This window comes from Phocoena sinus, chromosome 20, assembly GCF_008692025.1.
Source record: "Phocoena sinus isolate mPhoSin1 chromosome 20, mPhoSin1.pri, whole genome shotgun sequence".
In the NCBI taxonomy this organism is placed as follows: domain Eukaryota; kingdom Metazoa; phylum Chordata; class Mammalia; order Artiodactyla; family Phocoenidae; genus Phocoena; species Phocoena sinus.
The window spans coordinates 17,190,695-17,217,776 of NC_045782.1; the positions used below are offsets into that span (position 1 = coordinate 17,190,695).

Sequence of the window (27,082 nt, forward strand, 5' to 3'; positions counted from 1 at the left end):
AAACTCTTAAACCAGGTCCTAGAACTCCCCCACTTAAGATGTTCTAATCATTTGTCCTCTTAGGGTAAAATCCTAAACCCCAACTTCTCACTGTGACCTAGCAGCTTTCACTTTTGCCTGAACCTTTGACCTGGTCCCATCCCATCTTCCCCATAATCCTCGCTGTTCCAGCCACACTGGCCTGTTTTCTGTTCCTCAAACCCCCGAAGCTAGTTTCTTATCTTTGCCTGGCTGTTCCTTCTACCTAGAACCCTCGTCCTCAAGTCTTTGAACAGCTGCCCTTGCATCATTCAAGTTTCAGCACAAGCGTCACCTCCTCAGAGAAGTCTTCCCTTCCCACTCATCTCAAGGAACCCCTCTACAGCAGTCCCCTGTCACTGTCATAACACCCTGCTCATTTCCTTTAGAGCCTGCGCCACTGTGTCTACGTGTGTCCTGCCTGTCTCCTCCACGTGGGTGGAGGGCTGCGCCTGCCTCTCTCACCGCTGTGCTCTCCATGCCAAGCACGGTGCCGGCACGGAGCAGCTGGCGGTACATGTTGGAGGGATGCATCTCTGCTGTGCAAGTTCAGCTCTGCCGGGGAGGAGAGGGCTAGGTTTCCTCCCGCCTAGGAGCAGTTGAGGGGTGCCCCCTTCAGGTCAAAGGCTGTAAAACCACACTCAGTGCTGGGTGGGGAGGAGGGGGGAGGGCATAGGAAGGAGCTGAAAGGGGGATGACTCTTTGCTCTGACTCTGCACCTGGGCTCTGAAACCTTAATGTGTGTACGACTCATTCGCGGGCTTAACACAAGGCAGGCTCTGATCCAGTAGGTCTGGGGTCGCCTGACTGCACCTCCTACAAGCGCCTTCAGTGCCGTGGGAAGATGTGGAAAGAGCCTGGGGGTGCTCCCGTTGCTTCTGCCCCTCCCACCCTCTGCCAGGAAGTGTTGTTTCTAGCAGTCGCTGTCACCTCCGCATGTGGTGAGCCCCTCGTGGTTTTCCGTCTCCACATGTCTGCAACCGTGACAGACAAGACACTCCCTCCCAGGAATCGTGCTCCACCGCCTGCTCTGTCACTGCTCTGTTTTCTCTCCTCCGCGCTCCTTTCCTTAAGCAGACTCGTCGGGGGCGTGGTGTCTGGGGGAAGTCAGGCCGGGCTCACTGCCCCGGTGCAGGACAGGACAGCTGACCAGGCTGGGAACTGGGAAGCTGAGGGGCTCCCACAGGCTTTGGTTCAGAGTGTAGGCACTTACGGGCAGAGCCAGCCCCAGAGGCAAAGGGCTGATTTAAACTTGGGCAGAGGGCTTCCCTGGTGGCGCAGTGGTTGAGAGTCCGCCTGCCGATGCAAGGGACACGGGTTCGTGCCCCGGTCCGGGAAGATCCCACGTGCCGCGGAGCGGCTGGGCCCGTGAGTCATGGCTGCTGAGCCTGTGTGTCTGGAGCCTGCGCTCCGCAGCGGGAGAGGCCACAGCAGTGAGAGGCCCGCGTACCGGAAAAAAAAACAAAAAAAACAAAACTTGGGCAGAGCGTTGGCTTTGGGGTCTGAGGGTCCTGGATTTGACTCCTGACCGTGTCGCTTACTAGTGGACCATCCCAAGCAATTTACTTAACCTCTCTGAGCCTGACTTTCTTCCCTTGCTAAACAGAGGTTGTAATTGGTGTCTTCTGCATAGGGTTATCATAAAAAACGAGAAATGAGAATACAAGCAAAGCACTCAGTACACTGCCTAGAAAATGCTGGAATCTCTCAGCCCACAAGGCACAGATTGTGAGACTTGAATACTTTTTGCCCCAGGGCTGCTGACAAGGGACTGACGGGCAATGTCTATGTCTCAGGCTTCCTTCTACACCTGCATCCCACAGCTCTACTGCCCTGCTGGCTGGTCCTGCACAGCTAGGAGGTTCACCCCCTGGGGCATTCCTCAGAATTGGGCCTACTCCTGTGTCAGACCCATCTCCCAGGGTAGGCAGGGCCTGAGGGCATGAAAACCACACCCACTGAGCCTGAGGGAAAATGCCCAAACATTTTATAAGAGGGATAAACAGCTGTTCCCATCCTGGTCATTGCCGCGTTCCCTTCCTGACCAGGGCAGTAAAAATGACTGGAAATAACATGAGACACGGCAAGAAGTCTGATTCTTGAGGGGAACTTTCTGTGGGCTCTGTGAGTGTCCCAAGTTTTTGACCCTCCCCAAGCCTCTTTGATTATCAGCACAGGGCGGATGGGCAGGAGGGACACTGCACAAGTCCCTGCCTCAGAGCCTGGCCCAGCCCCTGCTTTGTACACACTCGCTGTACCTAGATGGAAAGAGAGGGCTCCTTTGACCCTGGGGGCTGGGAAGCTGAGCACCTTCTCAACACCGATGCCAAGACTTTACATCCAGAACCCGTTTCAGAACAGCTGCCTTTACCACACCCTGCCTGGGCTTCTTCCTGTGCTGTGACTTGGAATATTCTTGCTTTCCTCAAGGGAATTTTTAATCCAGGCTGAAAGGACCCCTGAGCTGGGTGAGGGGTTGGGCACCCAGGCGGAGGCTCGTCAGGACCTTTATCTGCTGTAGTAAACATCAGGTGAGTCCTGGAAAGGGGCTGAATTTACAGGCAGAAACTCAGCTTGGAAGAGTGATACGGGCGAAAGTATTCCTGAGGACACACTAACCCTCATTCCTTTAGATTTTCCATTCCTGGTATCCAGTTCCATGTCAGAAAGCACTGTTTCGTCTTACCTTATTGCAAAAACCTCTTCACGGATGTACATTTTGTTTTTATTCCCTTGGCTCAGTGTAAGGCCAAACAGAATATTTCCTCAGCCTCCTTAAAATTGCTGCTGGAAACCTTATCCAATTTGCCATTTTGCACGCTTTGATCTAATACATTCCTTTTAGGATTTTGCACCAGAAAAAAAAGTCTTTCCTGATGAAATGATTTCCTTCTCTCATCGGATAATAAGAATTGCGTTACAACTAACCTTGCTTTCCCGTTTTTGTCTTGGTAGTTAGAAAACTTAGAGCTAATGGTGAATCAGCTTTCAATTTACTCATTTACCTGCTTTTTCTGTCGAGCTTATTTTTTATTTTATTAGTCCAACTATGAATGTCTTTTATTGTAAATAATGTCACAGATGTCAACAACAACAAAAAATGAGTTCGGTGGCGGGGGTGGGGGGCGTGGGGGGAGTTCGGATTTAATAAGGAGAGACTAATTGAAAGGATTATTCCAAGCCGGCGGGTGAGGGGAGAAACTCTTGAAATAGGAGGAGGGGGCCATGGCAATAGGGAGGAAGCTCTCACCCGTAAGATCTCCAAGCCTCTCAAGGGTGAGGCAAGAGGGGGTTTCTTCGCAGGAGGAATAAACAAAGGAAGAACCACCGGTGTGGGGAGGGGGGCACAGGGTGGCTTGGCCATTGGGAGTGGATCAGGGAATGTTTACCCTGAGGCCAGCCTGTGTTTGGAGGGCTGTTGGGAAGGGGCTGTGTGCTGACTCAGCAGGGGTGGGCACAATTCACAGAACTGGGGGAAGAAGGGAAGCTTCATCAAAATTTGGATAGCAAGCATTTTGTTCTGGTTGGTCACTAGGACCAGCAGTTCAAGAACGGGAATTTGGAGGGTGGGCCCCAGTGGCTTCCACGTTTCCCTCTGTCTAGACTGTTCTCTCCCAGGGGCAGGGACCAGCCTCACTGCTCGCTCTGCCCAGCCCAGTCCTGGGCCTGAGTGAGTTACTTGGTCAGTGTTCGCTGACTGGCTGAATGAAGGCCTTCCTGGAGTCAGGAGCTCGCCTCTCTGGGAGGTATAGGAACAAGCAGGCCGGACCCCCGCCCCTCCCTGAGGGACCCCAGCTCTGGGCCATGACCCCTGCCCCCTCCCTGAGGCGTACCTAGCACCCCACCACCACTTGCCCTCCTCTAGAGGGTGCCCAATTCCGGGCGGCACTGCCAGTTCCCGCACCCCACTTTCTGGGGGGCAGTTTGGAGGAGAAGGTGGGAAGGCGGAGGAGGGAGACAGACCCAGAGGGAGCAGCACGGTGCCCCCAACACACACACCACCACCCCGCCCCCCACCAGGACCCCTTCTCTCTTAACTTGTTTTTCTGTCTCTCTGCCTGTGCGTTCTCTCTCTCTCTGTCCCCTCTCTCTTTCTCTGTCCCTGTCTATCCAATCTTTCTCTCTCCAGCCCATCTCTCTCTGGCCCTCTAATATCTCCAGTCCCAGCACCAGGAGGCCCTTCCAGTTGGCCCCAGGTCTCAGCACGAATCAGACACAAGACAGGGCTGGGGATGAACAGATGGAATGTCAGCCCTGCTCAGGCAGTTTACGTATCTAATCTCTCATCACCACCACACCCCTGTCCTGTTTATTCAGACCAACCCTGCCAAGTAGGTACCATTAGACCCATTTTACTGGTAAGGAAGCTGAGGCTCAGACAGCAATTAAGTCGCTTGCCCAAGGTCTCAGGACTGCAGTGTGCAGAGCCAAGACTTTAATCTGCACCTACCTGACCCCAGATACCACAGAGAGCCGCTCTGCATCCACTTTTCCTGAGGCTTCTCAAGTTTCCCGGGCCTCTCTTCACTTCTCTCCCCCACCCCCGCAACCTGGGAGAAAGGACCAGAGGGACTCATTTGCCCTGAGGGGTTTGCCTAGAATCAAAGGCAACTCATCAGGAGGACCTGCATTGCTGGAGGACAATCTTTTACAGAAAGGAAGGAAACCAAGTATTCCAGGAGCTGAGGTGAGGCCTGGGCTGGGGAGAGAAGGCAGAAGAATTCCCCCAAGCCCATTCCTACTACTTTCGGAGCCTGAACGTGGCCTCTGACCTGCACAAAGAGGGTCCTAAAGCCTTTTGCTTGGTGAAGGAGGCTGGCCACACCCAGCCTCCCTGTGCAGGGCTGTGCCAGGATTGCTAAAAGGTGCTCCAGAGAAAGACAAATACCGTATAATATCGCTTATATGTGGAATCTAGAAAAATGGTACAGATGAACTTGTTTGCAAAGCAGAAATAGAGTCACAGATGTAGAGAACAAACTTATGGTTACCAAGGAGGGAAGGAGGGGTGGTGGGACGAACTGGGAGATTGGGATTGACATATATACACTGCTATGTATAAAACAGATAACCAGTGAGAAGCTACTGTATAGCACAGGGAGCTCTACTCAGTGCTCTGTGGTGACCTAAATGCGAAGGAAGTCCAAAAAAGAGGGGATATATGTATACCTACGGCTGATTCACTTTGCTGTATAGCAGAAATTAACACAACATTGTAAAGCAACCATACTCCAGTAAAAATTAATTAAAAAAAAAAAAGAAAGAAAGGGGGCTCCTCTGAGAGGGAGTCTGGGAAACTCATCAAGGAAAGATGAGCAGCTTCTTGGCTGCAGGACTTCTGAGAGCCTTCCGAATGCTCACGTGGGACCCCGGCAGGAGGTGAAGGCACTTGCCAGCCTTCTTTGCTCTGGGAACCCTTCGTGCACCAGCATCTTTGTTACAGAAATGCGGAACTGGTGGGCCCTGTGGGTAGCCCAGAGTGTGGTGCGAAATGTGTTTGAAGTGTGTTTGGGGCATAGCTGCCACTGCTTCCCCAGAGGAAGCAGAATGTGGCCTTGTGATAACAGTGTGGGTTTGGTCAGCAACTGTTACGCAGGGACCAAAAGGCTCGTGGCAACATACACCATCATGTGTGAGTCTGGTCCCTCTATCTACTAGGAGGGTCCCTGTGCTACACAACTTCAAGGAGGACTAAGCTCTCTGTAGTCCATGGGAATGGCGCCTCTGGGAGTTGTGCAGTGCACAACCTGTGCAGCTGAACATGACAGTCCTGGTCCTGGCCCTCGTCCTGGTCGTCTGACTGTTGCAACAGCCTCTCTGTTGACTTCCCGTGTCCAATCTACCACCTCTGGTGTCTCCTGCCCCCCTCCTCTGTGTCACCTCTTCAGTCCTACCCTCCTCCAAGTCCCTGCTCCCCAGAGCCAGCTGCCAGAGGTCTACAAGTACCCTCCGGCTGTGCAGGACCCTGGGAGAGGAGTCCTGCCTCTGAGATGGATGGGCTGTATCGTCTTGGGCTTAACCTCTTTGGGGCCAGTGTCTCCATTAGTAAAATGAGGATAAAATGCTTGGCTTATAGTTTTTTTATCATTAGATTCTAAGCTTCAGGAGGCCAAAGGCTGTCTGTCATTCATCCCTGTCCCCTGGCGTCTGGCACCTCCTAGGTCCTGGTGAATGTTTGGTCACTTTGACCAAAACCTTTCTGCCCTTCCCCCTCTCACGCTTGATTGATTTGCCCAGTATTTCTGGAACACTGCCTGCCCTCCCTACTCCTAGGCTTTGCCTATGCCGTTCTTTCCCCTAGAATTCCCTTCTGCTCTATCTGCAGCACTAAACATTTTGGGGAGAGCTCAGTTGCCACGCCTGGACCCTTTCCCAGCCCTCTCCCCCAAACCCCACTGGAAACAGCCTCCCCCTTCCACACCAACCCTGCCCCCATGGCAGGGAAGGTTCCTTCTGTCCCAGCCAGGCTCCTCTGTTCTAGGCAGAGGAGGGGTTGGCACTTCACTGCACCCGCTTGGGGTGCCCAGAGCCTGCATGGTGCCAGGTACAGAGCAAGGCTCCGGATGGAAGGGCCCAGAGTGGACTGGAACGTGGTGGCAGCTTCCTCCCCCAGGAGGGAGGAAATCCTGGGCAGGATGGTTGCCGGCCGCCTTCCCAGAACAAGCCCAGGCTGGGCTGGGGCAGACTGGTGTGCTAATGCCGGCTCGGGGCATGGGGTGGAACACTTCAGGTTCGGCTTTGGGGTCCAAAGCAGTCTTGGGGCTTCCCTGGCGGTCTGGTGGTTAGGACTCCATGCTTCTAGTGCAGGGGACCCGGGTTCGATCCCTGGTGGGGGAACTAAGATCCTGCAAAACATGTGGCACGGCCAAAAAAAAAAGAAAAAGTAGTCTTTGGGTCTGGTGGAAGAGTAAGCACATTGGAGACTCATGTTCGGTGTCTTAGCTTATTGGGCTCTCTGTTGTTTAAAAAAAAAATTATTTAAAATGCTTAATTTAGTACCCGGCCTGTGGTAAGTGGTCAGTGTCTGCTGTCCGTGGAACGAGTGTGGAGCTTCACGTTGAGAGCATGGACGTTGGGGTCAGAAAGACCTGGGTCTGAATCCCGGCTCAACCCCTTCCTAGTGAGACTTTGGCCATGTCCTGTCACGTCTCTGGACCTCAGTTTCTTTGTCTGTACAATGGGCACGAGCCTGGTGCTCTCTTCTTCAGGCTGGGTGTGAGGATTCGGGGAGACCAAGTCGAAGCCCGTGGCATTAGTTAGGATGTGGTGGAGCCTGACAGAAAGCAGAGCGCTAGAAACATTGGGGGCTATAAATATTACTACTTCACTTCTCTTTTCTGGCAAAGAACCGTGAATTTCTTGGACCTCTTCATTTTTTCTCACTTTCCATGACTGGCAGTAGCAGGTGGCTTTCTCTCCGAGACTGTTTTTTCACGGAAGCAAAATCGCGTATGTTTTTTTTTTATCACTTCACAGGAGGGAGCACACACGACTCGTGAAGAACAGCTCTGCTGTAAACCCAGTGCTGAGCCCTCACTGCCCACGGCTCCCCACCCAAGACCCCACGCACCCGTGGTCCCTACCCACGCACCCCCATCCACTGCAGCCTGGGTAACCCCCGGCAGCTCCCTCACCCACCTCATACACCCCACCATCCCCAGCTCCCCAGCCCCACCTGTCTGAGCAGTACCCTAAGGCCATTTGCCACAGAGGAGCAGGTGTGCAAGTGAGGCAGAAGGACGGCTCCACACACACAAGCCTAGGCCCGGCCTTTGACTCAGATCACTGTCTGCACCTCCATCCTCTCCACAGAGCCCTCAGCCGGTCCCTAAGATGCACTAATAACACCCACTGATAAGAACCGCCACCAGGATGCCCGGCACTGCCGTGAGCCACCCAACCAATCAGATATAAATGGGTGTAAGATGCCTCAGTTTGATACACTGATGTCCCTCGGGACTGTCAAAGAGGGTGATGTGACTTGGCCAGGGAACCCTGTCTTCCCCTCAGGAGCAAACTGTGTCACCAACACTCCAGGTCCTTTCTGTTGGTAGTGTGGTCCAGGGATGGCACCTGGGAGCCTGTTAGAACTGCAGGCTCTGAGGCTGAACCCAGACCAGCTGAGTCAGAATGTGCGTTTTTAACAAGACAGCAGTGGCTCATTCACATGCTCTTTCGAAGTCTGAGATGCGCGACTGCCGGTCACTGGGAGCGAGAATCACCTGGGGACTTTAAAATGTGCTGGTGCCCGGGTCCCATGCCCAGATCCAGATTCCACTGGCCTGAAGTTTGGCCTGGACGTGGAGAGTTTTAAATGCTCCTCAGGTGATTTTAATGTGCAGAGAAGTTTGGGAATCACCCTTCTCAGTCTTATCACTGGACCCATAAGCTGTTTTATTGCTTGTGTTTGTAAGTAAGACTTGGTGAGAGGAAGGGCATAAGGTTCAGGTGGCCCTGGCCGGTGTGTGGATGGGTGTACATTAGACAGCGTCTGGCGTTAGTGGCTTGGAAATGTGCAGGGAAGCATTTAAGGCCTTGGAACCGCCCCAGTGAGGCACAGGGGAGAAGGGCACTGTCCCAAGGTCCCAGAGCTGGCTGGTTGCAAAGCCTGACCCAACACTTAGTTCCCTGACGCCAACTGCCAGTTGATGCCTGGGCATTTAGAGGTGCTACCCCCACACCTTGGTCCTTGAACCAAAACCTCAGCTGGGCTTTGATCAGTAAGCCTGCCTCTGCTCTGCTCTTACTTTGTGGGGCGCTAGCTCCGGATTCCAGCAAACCGTCCTTGAAGCCAAGAAAGCAAAACCCACCAAAGCTGGAGGCGTAAGCACATTGGGGCCTCATCCCCTTGTGTGATGAACACCCACTGAGAAGCAGCTCAGCTTCGTGGAGAGCGAGGGACTCCAGGTGGGCGGGGTCTGAGCCCCAGCCCTGCCACTTGTCAGCTGTGCTGCCTCACACTGACCCTGCAGCCTCTCCGGCCTCAGTTCCCTTATCTGTAAAGTGGGCACAGTGATACTCCCCGGCTGCAGGGAGTGTGCAGGTTGAGTGGGATGAAGGGGACAGAGCCGCAGGCTGGGCCTGGCAGGTGTGGGCACAGGATCAGAGTGAGTCGGGGTCACTGAGGGCTCAGCGTCACGTGGCATGGCCTCAGGAGTCTCCGGAACACCAGCCTAGGTCCCCAGCAGGCACATTCTGAACCTGCAGGGCCGGGGGCTGCTGACGCGTACCTCTCTCCTCCTCTACCAGACACACGGGCTCAATGGCCGTGCCACGTGTGTGTTTGGTGGCTTTGGGGGAGAACTGTGCCGCAGCATGGGGACTCCCTAGCCTTCCTGGCCTCATCAAGCAGCAGAAGTTGGCCACGGCTGGTGGCGCTCTTCCCCCTGTGTGGGCCCACTCGGGACAGAGCAGCTGTCACTGTCATGGTTATTTTATTTTTATTCCTCCCTCTGGGAGCCCAGAAACAAAAGGAAACTTTAGCGCTGCAGCCTCGTTACGGAGAGTAGAGAAACGGGGTGGGGTGGGCGAGTTTGGATCTTCTCAGCCAGGGCCCCATAGGCTCAGAACTGCAGCATTTCAGAGGGCAGAGCCCATGGAGACTGTCTGGTGCGATGCTTTCATCTCATAGCAGATGGGGAAACAGACCACACAGGGTCCTGGACTTCCCCAGTGGTGAGTTGGGGCCAGGCTGGAACATGGTTCTCCTGACTCTGGGGTCTGAGGTCTTTCCCCTGCCACCTATGACCGCTGCAGCCAGGGAGGAATTAAGGGTAGTTCTCCAGAGACCTCACCCCTCAGCCAGTGTTTCCACGTGAGGTGCAGATCCCTGGGTCCTGGTGCCTGACTCAGGAGCTGGGGTGGACCCGGGGGTCTGCACCCTCAGCAAGCTCATCTGACCAAAGTTTGGAAACATTGCTGTGGACTCTCCCCATTGGGCCAAAAGCCCCAGCCCTGTGCTCTGCACCTCTCCTGCATCAAAATCCCAGCCCCTGGGGCTTCCCTGGTGGCGCAGTGGTTGAGAGTCCGCCTGCCGATGCAGGGGACGCGGGTTCGTGCCCCGGTCCGGGAAGATCCCACATGCCGCGGAGCGGCTGGGCCCGTGAGCCATGGCCGCTGAGCCTGCGCGTCCGGAGCCTGTGCTCCGCAACGGGAGAGGCCACAACAGTGAGAGGCCCGCGTACCGCAAAAAAAAATAAATAAATAAAATAAAAATTAAAAAATCCCAGCCCCTGACTCATCTGCTTTCACTGAAAGCATCACTTATGAGGCACACCTGACACCAGTAGGTCCCAGGTGAAGGGGACATAGGCAGGATCCTGTCATGGATAAGCACGTGCACCCTGGACCCAGGCAGCCTGGGACCGAATCCCGCATCTGCAAGTTTTGGCTCCTCGACATGTTTCTTCACCAGCTGGTGCCTTTGTTTCCTCACCTGTAGGTTGAGGAAGCCAGGCTTCCTTCCTGAGGTGTCGTGAGGGTTCGATGCGTTAATACAGGTGAAGTGCTTCATCTGTATGTGCTTCGTTAGCATCTGGCACATAGTAAGGTCTCTGGACATGTCCACTATGATTATGCACATTTTACAGGCTGAGAAAATTATGCCGAGAGGTTAAGAGACTGTCCTAAGGTCGCACAGCCACCAAGCAGCAAAACTGGTTGGGCTTCAACCCTTGTCCCACATAGTCCCTGCCTGGGAGTCTACAGCCTTCCCAGCCCTGCCTGCTAACTGCAGCTCTGCTGGTGGATTACGGATTGGCCAGGAAGGACGGCTCCCCATGCCTCCAACTGCTCACTCACACACTCTGGGTTAGGATAGATTATCAATTCCTTTAGCCAGGAACGCGGAGTCTCTGGAAACCAAGTGGCCGCACAGAGCCACCTTTGTCCCAGAAGTCCCTCACGGGGACAGAGGCTTCCGGGGACACGACCACCCTCAATCTCGAAAGCTCAGTTTTGGTTATGGCAATGCCCATCTGTACTCAGAGCTTACTTTCAATTTTCTGGTGGAAGAAATGGCACTTAAAACCTCTGCATTTTGGTCTAAGAGAATGTTTTCCTGGTCCTTGTGCCACTTCCTTGTCTGGGAAAGAAAGTAAAGTCCAGGTGTCCTTAAAAGAACCTCTGCCTCGAGCTTTCCGGTGTTTGGAAAGTGGTTTCTTCCCAGCGTTCCCCTTCCCCACTGCCACCCTCAGTCCTTCTCTGACAGTTCTCTTCTGAGTGGTTCTGATGGAATTGCGAAGTTTGGCCCAGCATCCGGCTGGTGCCCACCTTCAGAAATGGCTCTGCGGTACCTCTCTGGTTGCCCTGAGGACTCAGGAACTGAGCAAGGCCATTCAAGCCTTTGGAGGGCCTGGCCTCAGGCCTGGCAGGCACTGGGCCCCCCTCTTTCCACCACCCACCCCTCTCCCTCTCAGTGGCCAGGGGAAAGGCAGCTCCATTACCACTCTTTTTCTCTTCTTTCATCCCTGCTGTGATAGAATCTGCCCTGAGCGGTCAGTGCCCGGCCAGCTCTCAGGGCCCATTCTAATGAAGGTAACTGAATGCCCGGGCAGCTGAAACCAGCCCTTTGCAAAACAGCCAGGGGAGGCCTGCCCTCGAGGGCAGAACGTGCCACCTCTTGTTTGCCTTAGCCTGGCATTAGAGACGGGCTGGGCCCTGCCGTGTGGATGGAGGGGCCCAGAAAGGGGAAGGGGACAGAGAGCAGGTTTATTTGGGGTGAGCTGGGCTGGTTCATGGCAGTTTGCTCTCAGTGCTTTCAGGAGTTGCAAAAGCAAACAGTAGATTTGGGTCACAAGGGGGTGGGTAGAGAAGGAGATGGTAGGATTAACAAGGATTCTGCCGCCAAGTGCTGGGGCTCAGGGCTCTGGGCTCTGGACTTGGGACCCTTCTGATCAGAGCTTCTGTTTCCCTCCTTCCTTCCGTCCCTCCCTCCCTCCGCTCAGAACCCACAGCTGTGAAGCTGCCCTTGGGCAGACACATGTCACCACAGTCCAGGGCTCCGTTTCCTAGACTCGAGAGGCCTGCAGCAGAGTGGAAGGGCTTGGGAGGCAGGCAGGCAGGCCTGCATCCAAATACTGGCTCTGAATGTCCTTGGGCAGGTCACTTAATTGTTTTGAACCTCAGTTTTCTCATCTGTGAAATGGGAAGAGTAGTGCCTCTGCTCTGGAGCATCCAGATTTTGTGGGGCCTGAAGCTCTTACAATGTGTGGAGTCATCCTGAAGGTGAAGGATCTTGTTGTAGCTTCCTTTTGCACACTTTACAAAGCACATGACCATCTGAACACACTGCCAGGGCCCCTCCGGAACACATAAGTGTCCTAGACGTTTGTTTCATTAGCTTCACGTGTACACATCTACCTGGTAGGACTATGAAGGATCAAATGAGCTAATATGTGTGGAACTCCTAGAACAGTGCCTGGCCCAGAGTAAGGCCCTCGTAAGTGTTTTTTTCTTTAATTAATTTATTTATTTTGATCTGCATCGGGTCTTAGTTGCGGCATGCGGGCTCTTTCATTGCGGCATGCGGGCTCCTTGTTGCAGCAAGCAGGCTTCTCTCTAGTTGTGGCGTGCGGGTTTTCTCTCTCTAGTTGTGGTGCACGGGCTCCAGGGCGCATGGGCTCTGTAGTTTGCGGCACACAGGCTCTCTCGTTGCAGTGCACGAGCTCAGTAGTTGTGGCACACAGGCTTAGTTGCCCCATGGCATGTGGGATCTTCGTTCCCCAACCAGGGATCAAACCCACATTCCCTGCCCTGGAAGGTGGATTCTTTACCACGGGACCACCAGGGAAGTCCCCCTCGTAAGTGTTAACTTTTAGTCTTATTACCTCTCAGGGTTGTCGGGAACATTAGGTGTGTACAGTGTTATGCTTGCGGCCCCATGCTCGGTACTGGCAGATGTGTTCATTCACTAGCTCACCTAATAGTGCACACGATGGGCCGGGTCCGTGTTGAGGTCTGGGGTCAAATGGTCCCTCCTGGCGCTTTCAGTCTGGGAGGGGTAATCAGGCCATCAGTTAATTACACAAATGCGCAATTCCAAATGGAATGGTGATGGTGTGAGAAGGTGAAGATGTGCTAGGTGATCTCTAGGGGAGAGAAAAGTGAAATCATTTGACTTGGGATATAAGGAAAGGCCTTTCTCGATACATTAAACGAAGGAAAGGATTCTTATTACTTTAATTTCAGCACGTCCATCATGAAGGCAGTCTGGCACAGTGACCAGGTCCAACTAGAAGGTAAACAAATGTTATCTTGTTTGATCCCCTGGACAACTCTGAGATGAGAGAGTGGAGACCAGGTGGGAGAGGTGGTCTTACCTGAGCTGACATATGTACTCAGTGGTAGAGCTGGGATTCAAACCTCCACCCAACTGCCTTCCTGCTCTTTCAGCTACACCACATGGCTGACACAAACGCACAGATGCCCTTGTAGGCTCATGTGACCTCAAGACCTCAAGACGTTCTCAGAGGTCACACTACCACTACTTGCAAAGTGACCTCCCTGGGGTATCAGAGTCCAAGAGCAGTCAGTCTCCCAGACTTGGAAAGCGCTCCTGGTGTCCTCAGGCACCTGCATGTGAGCGTAGCCCCACAGGCCCAGCTCCCATGGCCATAGACGCCAGCCCTGTCCTGGCTTTCTGGTCTACCCACTTGGTGCACTTATTCCTGCAGGGGCCATTGATGCTCTTTCACTTGTTACCTTGGAGGCCTGGAGGTGCTCACAGCGTGAGGTACAAGATGCACTCAAACCATAAGACAGAGATCAGAGTGCAAAAAACAAGTAGGGAAGCAGGAGGAGCCCAAGTATTGGGCCCAGAAAACCACAGCAGGGGAATAAGCTTCTTCCTGGGTTTGACAGGCGTGGCAGAAGGGGAGATAGGAAACATAGCGCCCATGATCCAATGGAGGGAAGCAGGTAGGCAGGCGCGGGGCAGGATGGGGCCAACATTCCTTAAGCACCTACAATGTGCCACCCACTCTGCTAGGTGCTAGAAACCTGTCATTGAGAGATCCTCTTAGCAATCTTGGGGTAGGTACTTTTACCCCCATTTCTCAGATGTGAACACTAAGGCCCAGAGTGTCAGATGAGCTTGTAAAGACTCATCCCTGAACCTGACAGGAGTTTATGGAGAGGGTCATGACTGAGGAGACAATGGGCCACACAGTAGATGGAGTTTTCTATGGAAATATTATTTTATTTTATTTTTTTATAAATTTATTTATTTATTTTTGGCTGTGTTGGGTCTTCGTTGCTTCTCACGGGCTTTCTCTAGTTGCGGCGAGCAGGGGCTACTCTTCTTTGCAGTGCGTGGACTTCTCGTTGCAGTGGCTTCTCTTGTTGCGGAGCACGGGCTCTAGGCTCACAGGCTTCAGTAGTTGCGGCACACGGGCTCAGTAGTTGTGGCTCGTGGGCTCTAGAGCACAGGCTCAGTAGTTGTGATGCACTGGCTTAGTTGCTCTGCGGCATGTGGGATCTTCCCAGACCAGGGCTCGAACCCATGTCCCCTAGCATTGGCAGGCGGATTCTTAACCACTGCGCCGCCAGGGAAGTCTGGAAATATTATTTTTGTAACCAAGATTATTGTTTTTAAATACAGAAACGTGTCATATTTCTATTAGCCCACGTTAAAAGCTGAAGCAAATGTGTTAAAATTATGTGTGACAAAAGTATGTCTGTGGGAGACGAGACTGTTTAAAAAGTGTCCAGGGTTGTAATATTTGTGCACGAAACTCAATGCCAGGGTAGTAATGACAAGCACACTCATATTGAAGTCGTGGGAAGCAAGCGCTTTAGAGACCTTACTGCACGAAACAGATACAATTTTATGCCCATTTTACAGCTAATGGGACTGAGGCTCCGCTGTTAAACAGGTTGCCTGAGGTCTCCCAACTGGGAAGTGGTGGATTTGGGACCCACAGTCAGGTCTGTTGGAGAGGAGAGAGGCAGCCGTGTCCTAGTCCTGCCCTGAGCGGGCTCTGACAGGAGCCGGAGGGCTGACGGACCGAGCTGAGGTCTGGGCGACAGAAGCAGTGCCAGGTGTGAAGATGAGAGTTGCCACCCGGTTACCGTCCAGCTGGCCGGCCCCTCGCCTGGCACCTGAGACGGCAGGCAGTGCGCCCTGCTGGCTGGGTCCAGACTTGTGTCCGAAAGCAGTTGGCCGTGCCAGGTGGTGGGGCTCCTTGGCTTAAGCCCTCAAACGCTGAGTCACAAAGCAGGAAAAAGTCCACTCACCGGAGGTCGAGTCCCCAGACCTTGGCTGAGAGCTGCCCTGGGGCGGGCTGGTGGAGAGACAACCCAGTCCATCCTGGAGGAGCTCAGCCTACGAGGATGTAAAGACCCACAGTGATGCATGCTCCAGCTGTACCCCAGGAGGGGGCAGCGGATTCCGCCCTGGGGGGCGGGGGGCAAGCACAGGGGACTGGCTGCACCAGGCTGGGCTTTGAAGACCGAGTCCTGCTAATCGTCCCAAGAGCTTCCCTGACACCTCCACTGTGTGCACCCAACCGTCTCCACCTCCAGGCCTCCCACCCACCCCGGATGGGTCCCGTTTCCTGACAAGGCTCAGCCATGCACTCATTCCAAGCTGTGTGTGGGGCACTGGAGATCCAACTGGTCCCTGCCTCCAAGAGCTTTATTCTAAGGGGAGAAGGCAAGACCATACCCAGGAAAATTGTCAGTAATGTAAATGCAGCCAAAGAGAAGTGCCTTGACGGGACTTCCCCGGTGGTCCAGTGGGTAGGACTTCGCGCTCCCAATGCAGGGGGCCCAGGTTCGATCCCTGGTCGGGGAACTAGACCCCACATGCATGCTGCAACGGAGTTTGCATGCCGCAGCTGGGAAGCCTGCGTGCCGCGGCTAGGACCCGGCACAGCCTAAATAAATACGTATTTTTAAAAAAAGAGAGAGTGCTTCGAAGAAATTACAGAGAGTGAAGGGGAGGGAGTGATGGGGGGGGGTGGTCATCTCTAGAGGTGACTGGGGACATAAGGGATGGAGGCGGGTGAAGCTGGGGGTGGGGCCAAAAGCAGGGAAGTGTAAAGGTCCTGAGGCAGGAAAGAGCTTGGTTGATTTGAGAGCTGGCAGGAAGGCCACCGTGGCCAGCGATGGAGACTGGAGAGGGGGGACTGGAAGGTGGATGGGGCAGAGGCGCCTGAGAGGAAGGGGCTGGGAGGGACGGGGTGGGGGAGTATAGGGTTTATCCTGGGTGTCGTGGAGGCCAGGTGAAGGTTTTCCCTTGGGAAGTGACAAGACCTACTTGGTGTTTTAAAGAGATCCCCGGGGTGGGCGGAGGGGGGCGGGTGTCAAGACAGCGCTGGCATCAAGGTGGCCAGTAAGGTGGCTGTGCATTCGTCCAGGAAAGAGGTGGTGGCAGCTTGGCCAAGGACGCTGACAGGCAGGTGGGTTGGGTGGTGAGAAGAAGTGGGCTTGGCTGATGTTGGGGGGAGGAAGGACCAGCCTGCGGTTCTCGCCTGGGCTCCCGGGTGGGTGCTGGTGCCCTGTGCTGAGCTGGGCTGCAGGGTGGGGAGGGGGATTGAGGGAGGCAGCGGGTTCGGAGGGAACTTCAGCAGTTGGTTGTGGATATGTGACTCGAGATGCCCACTGGAGGGTGAGTTGAAGATGTTCACATGCAGCGATGTGCGTCCAGATCCCCTTTAGGTCAGGGCCCCTCCCTCGTTCTCCTATCTGCTGGGAGCGCCAGCCGCAGCAGGCCCTCCCCAGGCTGCGGCCAAGGCCCAAGATTACAGACCCTTCCTGGGGGCATCCTGCATCCCACGACTGGTCCATGTGGGGATGCGAGGGTTTCGTCCCCTTGCCTTTTTGGGGGGGCAGCTCTGAAGGGCCATCCCAGCGCCAGAGCAGCTGTGGGGTCGTCTGAGACCTCATTAACGACCGTATTGCTGTCCGCCTCTCCCTCTGCCCCATCCTGCTTCCCTTGCTGCGTTGATCCCTAACTCCCTCCTCAGTATACTTCCTCCACGGACGATTGGATACAATAGTTGGGACCTCAGAGGAGAGGTCCAGGCTGGACATAAACCTTTGGGAGCCCTAGGAAAAAGAGAAATCACTCCTTGGGGAAGAGACCAGGAGGGCCGGCATCCTAGAAGCCAGGCTGAAAAAGTGAAGGGGACAGGTCCACTGGGTCAAGTGCTGCAGTGAGGTGAGGACCCACGTGGCTCTGGTTTATTTATTTCCACCCTGTGGGGTTTAGGGAGGGATTTTCAAAGCCAGGGCATAATCTGGCATGGAGATGAACTAGTGGAGAAAGGGACATTGGTGCTGCAGAGAGGCCGGGCGTGAGGTGCCCGCAGGGCCAGAGAACCTTCAAGGGGGCGGCGCCCAGGATCTGAGGAGCGGGGTCCATCTGGGAGCCGTACTGCAGCGGTCAGAAGGCAGTTAAGGCACCTGCACAGGTGGGTGTGCAGCCCTGTGGAGGGGACAGGAGGCGGGTCTCTTCCGGTCGCTTCTATTAAGCACGGTGTCAGCTGCGTGTGAGCAGTGGGGAGGCAGTGCTGGATGGAAAGGGGGAGAGCCGACTTAGCCTGATGGCTCCCAACTAGCAAACGGCAAAGGTGTGATTCAAACCCAGCCGGAAACTAACTTAAAAAGCCTGGGCTCTGGGCTTCCCTAGCTGGAGAAAGCACAAGCAACAGCAAAGGTGTCAGTTACCCGGTCGGCTGGTGATAGAGGTAGCAGCAGTACAGATAGGCATGGAGCTATCGCGGTGCTAACTACTTTCGTGAATCGCCGTCAGATGCATGGTCTCCTGTGCCGCTGGCCTACATCTGTAAGTGTTCTTCACGAGTTATTTCATTAACAGCTCCCACCCTGTCCCTCAGTCACCCCGTAACACAGACACAGTGGATCCTCATTTTTTGCAGATTCCATACTTGCGAGTTTGCTTCCTTGCTAAAATGTATTTGTAACCCCCGCATGAATACTCACAGCGTTTTCGTGCTCATTTGCATACGTGCTCAGAGATGAACATTTGAGTCGCCCAACTGAGGTCGAGCAAGATGTGACTCTACTTTTTAGCACATTCTGTAAACAAGTGTCCCTTTAACAGTCTTTTTAGTGCCATGTTTTTGCATTTTTGTGGGTGTTTCTTGGGGGGTGGATTTCGCTGTTTAAAATGACTCCCGGATGTAGTACTGAAGTACCGTCTAGTGTTCCCAAGTGCAGGGGGGCTATGATGTACCTTATGGAGAAAATACGTATTAGGGAAGCTTTGTTTAAGCATGAATTTTAATGCTTTCGGCTGTGAGTTCAACGTTAATGAATCAACAACATCTAATAACGTGTGTCTTTAAACAAACACGCATAAAACAAAGTTATGTATTGACTGGTTGACGAAAATGTTGTGATCAGAGGCTGGCAGGAATTGACTTGAACGCCAGCTATGGGAAGCAGAGCTGAAGCTTGAGCCTGGCTGGCCGGGCACTCGAGCACTTCCCGGCCATGAATGTGGCCTTGTGGTCCAGTGAGACAGCAGGGGGCCCGGCCTGGAAGAAAGGTTTCTTTCTCAGGGCAGCCCCTCCCTCCCCTGCGCTGGCCTCCTCTGGGCTCGGCCTCACCAGTGTCTGTACCTGAACACAGCGGCTCCTTCAATCCATCTGGCTGCAGCCACTGAGCCCTGCCAGGTTGCGGTTTTCCCCTAAGCGGGAGAAACACTGACTCAGTGTCCTGGGGCCAGGGCCTTTGGTTTCCCGTTGCCGAGCCCGGCCCCAGGAGGGAAGGCACAAACGAGGTGTGTGTGCCTGAGAGGGAGGCCAGCTCCAGCCTCCAGATGAGCCCAACCCGCCAGTTTGTTCAGGGGCAGCCCAGCCCCCTTCACTCATGACCTCTCATCGTGAAGAGCCCACAGCCCTACTTTTGTCATTTATGGGGCGGCTTCTTTGTTGTGGGTTTGGGGTGTTTTTTAATCTCCAGATAATGTAGGAGAAAATTGTGGGGGACTGTGATTTCCAGGTAGAATTACAGGCCCTTCAGGATATGTCCTTCCAACCTTAAAAGAGATGTAAGGTTGTGTGCATCCACTCCCAGCCTTTTCTAAGTTTTTCTCCTCTCAGGAGCTGGCTAAATTCCCGAGATTAATAACCTTGACCCTGGAGCATCCCTGGTGCAGGTCCTAAGTGCCGGCTGAGAACGGAGATGCAGGGAGAGCTCACAGGACTGTGAAGAGGGGCCGTGACCATGGAGAGGGGGGCTCAGAGGGCCTCGGGGCCCCACCCTGCCAGAGAACAGATGAGGGCAGGCGGTGGGCAGGCTACGGCCCAGATCAGCTCTGGGCAGGGTCGGGGTGACCCAACAGAGAGTGCAGCCTGGCTGCCAAGCTGTAAAACCGAGAAAGGAGCCTGGGCTTGTGTTTGGGGCTCATTTTAAACAGCCTCCGCACTCCTGTGCCTTTGTATACAGAAACTGCCGCTCAGGGACACAGCTGTCACAGCAGCCGAGGCAGCGTTTAGACCCCAGCATCTCAAGAGTGCGGGGCCTCTCTGATGACTCACACACATGTGTGCACATGTGCCGGTGCCTGGCAGGGCACCCTCACCCCTCTTAGTGCACAGCCCTGGGTGTCCAGTGGTGCTGGGGGGAGGGGGGAGGGCGGCGCTCTGCATCCCCTTCTTATATTTCCAGGTGGCTGGCCTGTGGTTTCTGCTCAGTGAATGTTGTTTGAATAAATGAATAAACGAGTGAATGCATGAATGAATGGCCTTGGTTCCACTGTGGTTGCTTTGGGGAAGTTATTTTACAAATCTGAGCCGCCCTTTCTTTGGTGCATCAGTCTCTGGGATCAGCTCCCTGGGTCTGAAGCCTGGCTCTCCACTTACTGGCTTTATGTCTTTGAGTAACCTCTTTGAGCCTTAGTTTCCCCATCTGTAAAATGGGGATAATACCTGCCTCATAGGTTTGTTGTGAAAGTTAAATGAGTTAATGTCATGTGAAGCACTTAGAACAGAACCTCACGCACGGTAAGTGTCCTGTAGGTGTTTGCTATTCGTATCTTTAAAATGAAGATAATAACATCATGTTGTTGTGTGTGTGTGTGAGTGTGAGTGTATGTTGGGAGCCTGATGCATTGTTTTCCCAAGTGTGTTCCTTACAACACCGAGTCCTTTTGTTGTTAGAAGTTAAATGAGAAGAAGAGATCCTGTCCAAAGCTGGACAGCCTTGAGAAAACCCTAGGTTCAAACAAAGCGAGGAAGGTCTCTCTCCTGCTCATGTGCTCTGTGACGTCTCCAAGGGGGAACCAAGAGTTTCGCCTGCTGATTCGACCACAGAGCCCATTTTTGCTTTCACGGTAGGATGGGGGCTCCACAAAATACATTTTTGGAAGCAATAAATATTTCTTTTTCTTTCTTTTTTTTTTTTTTTTTTGTGGTACGCGAGCCTCTCACTGTTGTGGCCTCTCCCGTTGCGGAGCACAGGGTCCGGCCGCGCAGGCTCAGCGGCCATGGCTCACGGGCCCAGCCGCTCCGCGGCATGTGGGATCTTCCCAGACCGGGGCACGAACCCGCGTCCCCTGCATCGGCAGGCGGACTCTCAACCACTGTGCCACCAGGGAAGCCCAATATTTCTTTTCTTTTAAATTTTATTATTTTTTTATACAGCAGGTTCTTATTAGTCATCCATTTTATACATATTAGTGTGTACATGTCAATCCCACTCTCCCAATTCATCCCACTACCACCACCACCCCCGCCCCGCTTTCCCCCCTTGGTGTCCATACGTTTGTTCTCTACATCTGTGTCTCTATTTCTGCCTTGCAAACCGGTTCATCTGTACCATTTTTCTAGATTCCACATATATGAGTTAATATACGATATTTGTTTTTCTCTTTCTGACTTACTTCACTGTGTATGAGACAGTCTCTAGGTCCAACCACGTCTCTACAAACGACCCAACTTTGTTCCTTTTTATGGCTGAGTAATAGTCCATTGTATATATGGAATTGCGTACAGTACAGTAGGGAACCTGACAGGAGGCCAATCCCGACAATACATTGTGTTCCTCACAGCAGCATAATTTATGTTTGAGGCATGGAGCTCATGAAGCCAAGGAGTCATTTACTCTCAATGAAGGAGAGGGGAAGACTTCACATGGCAGTTCACACCTGAGTGGGGTTTTGAAGGATGAATAGGAGTTTGCCTAATGGACAGAGGAGGCAAAATGTTTGATTCTCAAACAGCATCCCCAGTCTACTCTCAACCACCACCCCTTTCTGGGGTCAGTGTGGACCCTTCTGCCATTAGTAAGCTTTGTGACTGTAAGTCATTTCTTCTCTCCAGGCGTCAGTTTTCCATTTGTAAAATGGGATCCCTTCCAGCTTGAATGTGCTGTGATTTCATGTCTATATCGGCCTAGATGATATTAATTTCTAAAGAGTTCCCTTATTTGCAAAACACTTTCCAAAAGTTTTTGACATTCTTTTAATGCACAGCCCAGCCTTACAAAGTTGTACTCTCTCCATTTGACTGAAGAGGAAAGTGAGGCTTGGTGAGCTAAAGTGACTTGCCCTTTGCCTATAAGTGGCAAAGCCAAGTGTCAAATCCAGGTCCTCGGACTCTGAGTTTGGGGTTCCACACGACCTCTAACTCAATTCATAAGCCTAAAATCCATCTGTGGGTTGCACATAAATGATCCTTGGTGGATCACTGGCCTCGCACAGGCCCTGTGTCTGATATTACTGCTGACAAAGGGGGAGAAGGAGTGGAGACCATTGTGCGCCGAGGATGCCAGGCTCCACCTAAAGAAATAGCTTAAGGGAAAGAGGTAAGCAGGGTGCCCTGTGAGGGGTGGAAGGCAGGACCTTGAGGACTGATTGTCAAGGGAAAGCTGTTTTAGCCAGACAGCAGGGTAAAGTCCAGGACAGCAGGCAGGGGCTCAGCTGCTCTTTCCAAAGCAAAAATTGGTGCCTAAATCCAGGGTGAACATAATCCCCTGCCCCCAAAGTCTTTCTGTCCTGCTTCGGTTTCCTTCATAGCACATGTCATGGACATCGTCCATTCATTTATTTGTTCATTGTCTGACTTCCCCCACTAGAAAGCAAGGGCCACAAGAACTGAGACTATTGATTACAGCTATATCTCCAGCTGGAACAGGGTCTGACCCGTAGAAGATCGTGATTAAATATGTGTGAATGAATGACGGAATGAATGGATGAATGAACGACGCCTTGCCCTGCGATCGCTCCAACTCCTGATGTAGTCAGCAAGCCTTTGGCAAAGTATTCAATTGTTCCCAAACTTTGCTGCATTGCGGTCACCTGGGGATCTTTAAAAACGGCTGGTGGCGGGTGGGGGGCTGGGGGGGTGGGGTGGGGGGGAACTTCCCTGGCGGTCCAGTGGTTAAGACTCCACGCTTCCACTGCAGGGGGTGCACATTCGATCCCTGGTCGGGGAACCAAGATCCCACATGCCACGTGGCACGGCCAAAAAAACAACAACAAAAACAAAAACGGCTAACGCCTGGCTTCCACCACAGCCACTTGGATTCATTTGCTCTTGGTGTGACCTGGGCATTGACTTTTTTACGCTCCCCAAGTGAGGCTAGTATGCAGTGCAGTTTTGGAACTGTGGCTTTACTGTTTACTCCTAAAATCAGCGATGTGGGCTGCCATGTCTGGGAGGTGGTAGGGAGGGTGGGGGGAGGCATTTGAAACAGAGGGGACTTGTGTATGCTCTCAAGGGTCTGCAGTCACCTGATGTTACCGAGAGTACAGGAAAGGGAAGTTTTCCCTCCTTGTCCTCTCCCGATGCAAGTCAAAGAAGACCTTGTTCCATTTCCTCCTCACCTGCCACCATCTCCTCTTAGATGATTGGATGAGTCAGAGGAAACGAGGTTCTCTCACCATTTTCCCCTCTTATTGGGTTTGTGTGAGTAAGAAAACCCATTGTTTACGTCTGCACAGGTTGACAAAAATAGAGCTCAGCCTTTCTGAACACTCAACCCAGTTCTAGAGTCAGTAAGACCTGGTCCTGCCCCGTCTGCTCCATGTCCAGCCAGACATCACGCAGGACCCCAGCCCCCAGGGCAGACTGCTGAAGGCATCCTGGCCAAAGGACAGCCACCAACCCCGAGGTGTTTGCCAGTGGAAGGGGGCTCATGTTTCTGGGGCTCACGCCTGGTCCAATATCTGCTCCGGGGAGAGCGTGTAGCTGTAGGATGGGAAGTAATGTGCTGTCCAAACCGCAGCTTTCCAGAGGAAGGGATGGTCCCAGATGCCTTCTCTTCCCTGCACAGTGCAGACCCCCTGGACAGGCCCCTGCTGGAGTGGAAGGGCTCTGTTTGTTGCAAGCGGCAGATTGGGAACGACTGGGAGTCGTTGTTTGGCTAATGTCAACACTGGGTAATGCTCAGAGAGCTCTTTCCTGTTACAGTGACGCCCTTTATGCTTAGCCTGGCCTTCCATATGGCCCCAAACACGTACAAAACGTTGCCTCTTTACACCCTCTGATGCTGAGCTAACTCCTGCGTGGTGACAGCAGAAGGAAAGTAGACATAGGTAGATAGCCGGGGTACAGAGAGAATTTACTAATCTCTTCCCTCACCTGGATCACCCAGATGACCATGTGTTTTCCGCCCCCGGAAGTTTCTGGAGGATCGTTAACTCCTGCTTGTCAGCGTTCTGTTGGCTTTTCTCTGGCTTTGGCATTCAGCGTCATGGGAGTATTCTTGTATCAACAATGGCAGAATCAGTTTCCTGACATAAAAAGAATTAATCAGAGGGACTTGCAGTCTAAAAATTACTCTTGGATACATTCCCTGGGAGAGGGTTTCTGATTTTTTTTTTAAAAAGCCTTTATTTATTTTAAAAATATTCCTTTATTTTGGCTGTGCCAGGTCTTAGTTGCGGCATGCGGGATCTAGTTCCCCGACCAGGGATCGAACCCAGGCCCCCTGCATTGGGAGAGCGCAGTCCTACCCACTGGACCACCAGGGAAGTCCCGGGTTTCTGATTTTAATGAGATTGTTCTTTCTCTTGATAAGACAAGTCAGACCCCTTAGGAGACTCACAGCACCAGGCAAGCACTGTGAGGGAGTAACCTCCCTGCCACTCCCCACCCCCAGCCTGTCTGACCCCATCAGTAGGAAGGAGAGGGTCCGGCACTGGCAGTCAGGAGACTGAGTTTCAGTCCCTGCTTATCTGGTATCTCACTGTGTGGCTTTGGACAAATTCCCAGCCTTCTCCGAGCCACTGTCTTACCATTCATAGCATGGGGGACAAGTACTTTTGATACTTACCCAGAGAGTCTTCCTAGCTTAACATGGTTAGAGTCTATGACACCTAAAACACAGCCATGCTAAGGGACCAGAGTAGCTAACTCAGGACCCTCCTTGTCCCAGCCTCGTAGGTGGGGCTGTCTCAGAGACAGAACTATACTGCTTAATAACTGTGTCTCAGGCCCCTCTTGATCAGATGACACTGAGTCCTCCATGTGCCCTAGTCTGGGCTGGAGCCCTTAGTTCCCACATTCCATTTCAGAAACAGTAGTTCCCCACACCCCCTCCCGCCCGCCCCAAAACTATCACTGCTTCCCTGAATACTATGGAAGATGACAGGGCCTCTCCAGAAAGTCAGTGGCCTCAGTTCTCCTGAGAATTCTAAACCTCCTGAGGTTCTAATCCTCCGCCTAGTTCCTCACCAGCTTCTTGCCATATGGTAATTGATAATGGCTACTGTATATTGAGCACCTGCTATGAGCCAGGCCCTGTTCTAAGTATTTTATGGGTCCTGATTATCTTCATCTTCACACCAATCCTAAAGTATGTATCACTATTATCTCCCAGTTACAGATGAGGAAACTGAGACACTGGGAATTAAACCTGTCTGGAGTCATCCAGCTACAATGTGGTAAAGCCAAGAAATGACCCTCAGTTCTGGCTCCAGAGCTCTTGCACCTAATCACTGGGTCAGACTGGGGCTCATTCATGCCACGGGGAGTAACTAGCAGCTGGTATTTATTGAGTGCTTGCAGCTCAGGAGGCATTATAATAGCTACTTTTGTTTTTGTTTTGTTTTTTGTTTTGTTTTTGGCTGTGCGGCATATGGATCTTAGTTCCCTGACCAGGGATCAAACCCATGCCTGCTACATTGGCAGCGCGGAGTCTTAACCACTGGACCGCCAGGGAAGTCCCCTAGGCACTTTTTTTATCATTCCATTTACACCTCACAACTGGAAGAGGAAAGGTCTTGTTTCCATTTTATAAAGTTGGAAAACTGAGGCTCTGAAACATTACATGACTTCCCCATGGCAAATTGTAGAACTGGCAGGCTTCAACTCAGTGTGTCCGATACTAATGTCTTGTGACACTCCTCTCTGTCATGCTACTTTTCAGGACAAATACCTAGAGATGCTCCCCACCCCCACCCCCCCAGTTTGGGGAAAAATAAAGGGGGACCACTAGCAGCCCCCATCCATGGAGCTCTGGACCGTGTCCATCATGCTCCCCCCTGGTGGGGGTAGGGAAGCCAGGTCTGACTCTCCACTGACCTTCTCTGGGAGAAAGCCAATGATCACCTTAGGTTTCTGCTTCTCTTCCCCGGTTCTGCGTGACCCTGTCGCGTGACCTGCTTTCTGGAGCCCCACACTGCTTAGGGGCAACATGAGATGCGGAAGGGTAAAGGGGAAGCCGAGATAGAAACCCTGAATTCAGCCCCACCCTAAAACCTCACCTAAGGCAGCTGAGCTAAGGCCTTAGGTTGGAGCTGGGAAGGCAGAAAGAGCAGGCCCAGGGTGCATGGGCTCATTCACACACCACACCTTTGATGAATGCCTAAGATCAAGTGTACCCACTGGGCCAGGGTGCAAAACAACCCATGAGGTAGACTGTGCCGTTCCCATTTTACAGATGAAGACACTGAGTCTGAGACGTTATATGACTTGTCCTAAGACTGACAGCTGGCAAATAGGATTCAAACCCAGGTCTGTCCGATTCCAAAGCCAGTGCTCTTTCTGGTACGCCACAGCGCTCCTGGGTGTTTAGGGACTGTGGGGGTGGACACAAACTAGGGTGAGAAACAACAGCCTGTGGCCTGCGCACATAGATCTCTGAACTGCAGGGCATAAGCAGGGAGGAGAGGGCCAGCTGTGATGGAGTTTCCACCTCACCCACACTACCCCAGCCTCCCCCGCAACATGTAGCCCTTGCCAGGAGGCCCCCCTCTGACTAATACTGTCCTTTTTGGAGAGTCCCCAGCAGGTCTGGGAACCCCAGTGGGATGCTTTGCCTCAGAGACAGGCCCTGGTAAACAGAAAGGTAGCTGGGAATTTATTTGCAAGGGAGATACTGGGGAGAAGGAAGTTGAGAGCAGAGAGCCAGAGACAAGGGGGCTGAAAAGCTGTGTGTGTGTGTGTGTGTGTGTGTGTGTGTGTGTGAGAATTGGTGTTGTACGAAAGGGCCCTGCCCATACCAAAATGCCACCTTGTTGGTCAGTGGGGACTCAAGGACAGCAAAGGTGGCTTCATACGAGCCTGAACCAGACAATTAGGAAGATAAATCCGCTCCGTCCTCCCCCAGTTACACAATACAACGTCAAGTCAAAGGGAAACCACACTTGCAAAATTTGCTGGTTTACAGTTTTCCTTCTTTTAATCCGGAGCATAATGAAGAGTTATGAGGGGGCACATTTTGGACTTAAATTATATTTACTAGGATCCAACAGAAGGAGTCCGTTCCTTCTTTTGTTTTTTAGTTCTTGTTGCCGCTTGGTTCTTTGTATTCCCCTACTGGTTATAAAGACAGTTTTGACTTTACACGAAAAGATTGGGAAAGTTGTGGGTGGGATTCAGGATGAGAATCAATTTAGGAGTCACCAGACTCAGGCTGCTGGTGGTGGCGGGCTGTTGGCAGGTCTTCGTTCGCGTCCGCAGATGTGAACCAGGAAGCGGGGACAGCAAACTGAGAGTAGCCTGGAACGGGCAGCGGCGGCCACAGCGCCCGCCCGAGAGGCGCTCGAATTTACAAACTTCGTCTCCCGTAATCCCAAGGTCCCGGCCGCCCAAATCCCTGCGGCAGTAACCTTGCTGCGCGGGCTCGACAGGGACCCTGGCGAGCTCCA

General features: G+C 52.9%; 1 protein-coding gene across 6 annotated transcripts in view; it reads left to right on the top strand.

Moving 5' to 3' along the window:
* RAB11FIP4 (RAB11 family interacting protein 4) overlaps positions 1-27,082 on the top strand; it is a 114,458-nt gene that overhangs the window by 48,659 nt on the left and 38,717 nt on the right. The window contains exon 1 of one of the 6 annotated variants that reach the window (XM_032617338.1): positions 2,512-2,549. The exons of 4 other annotated variants lie outside the window; for them this stretch is intronic. The gene's annotated coding sequence lies outside the window, so the exon portion shown is untranslated. Of the gene's footprint in view, positions 1-2,511; positions 2,550-4,473; positions 4,706-27,082 lie in introns of those variants that run through there. One more of the 6 variants, XM_032617340.1, reaches the window with a different exon arrangement.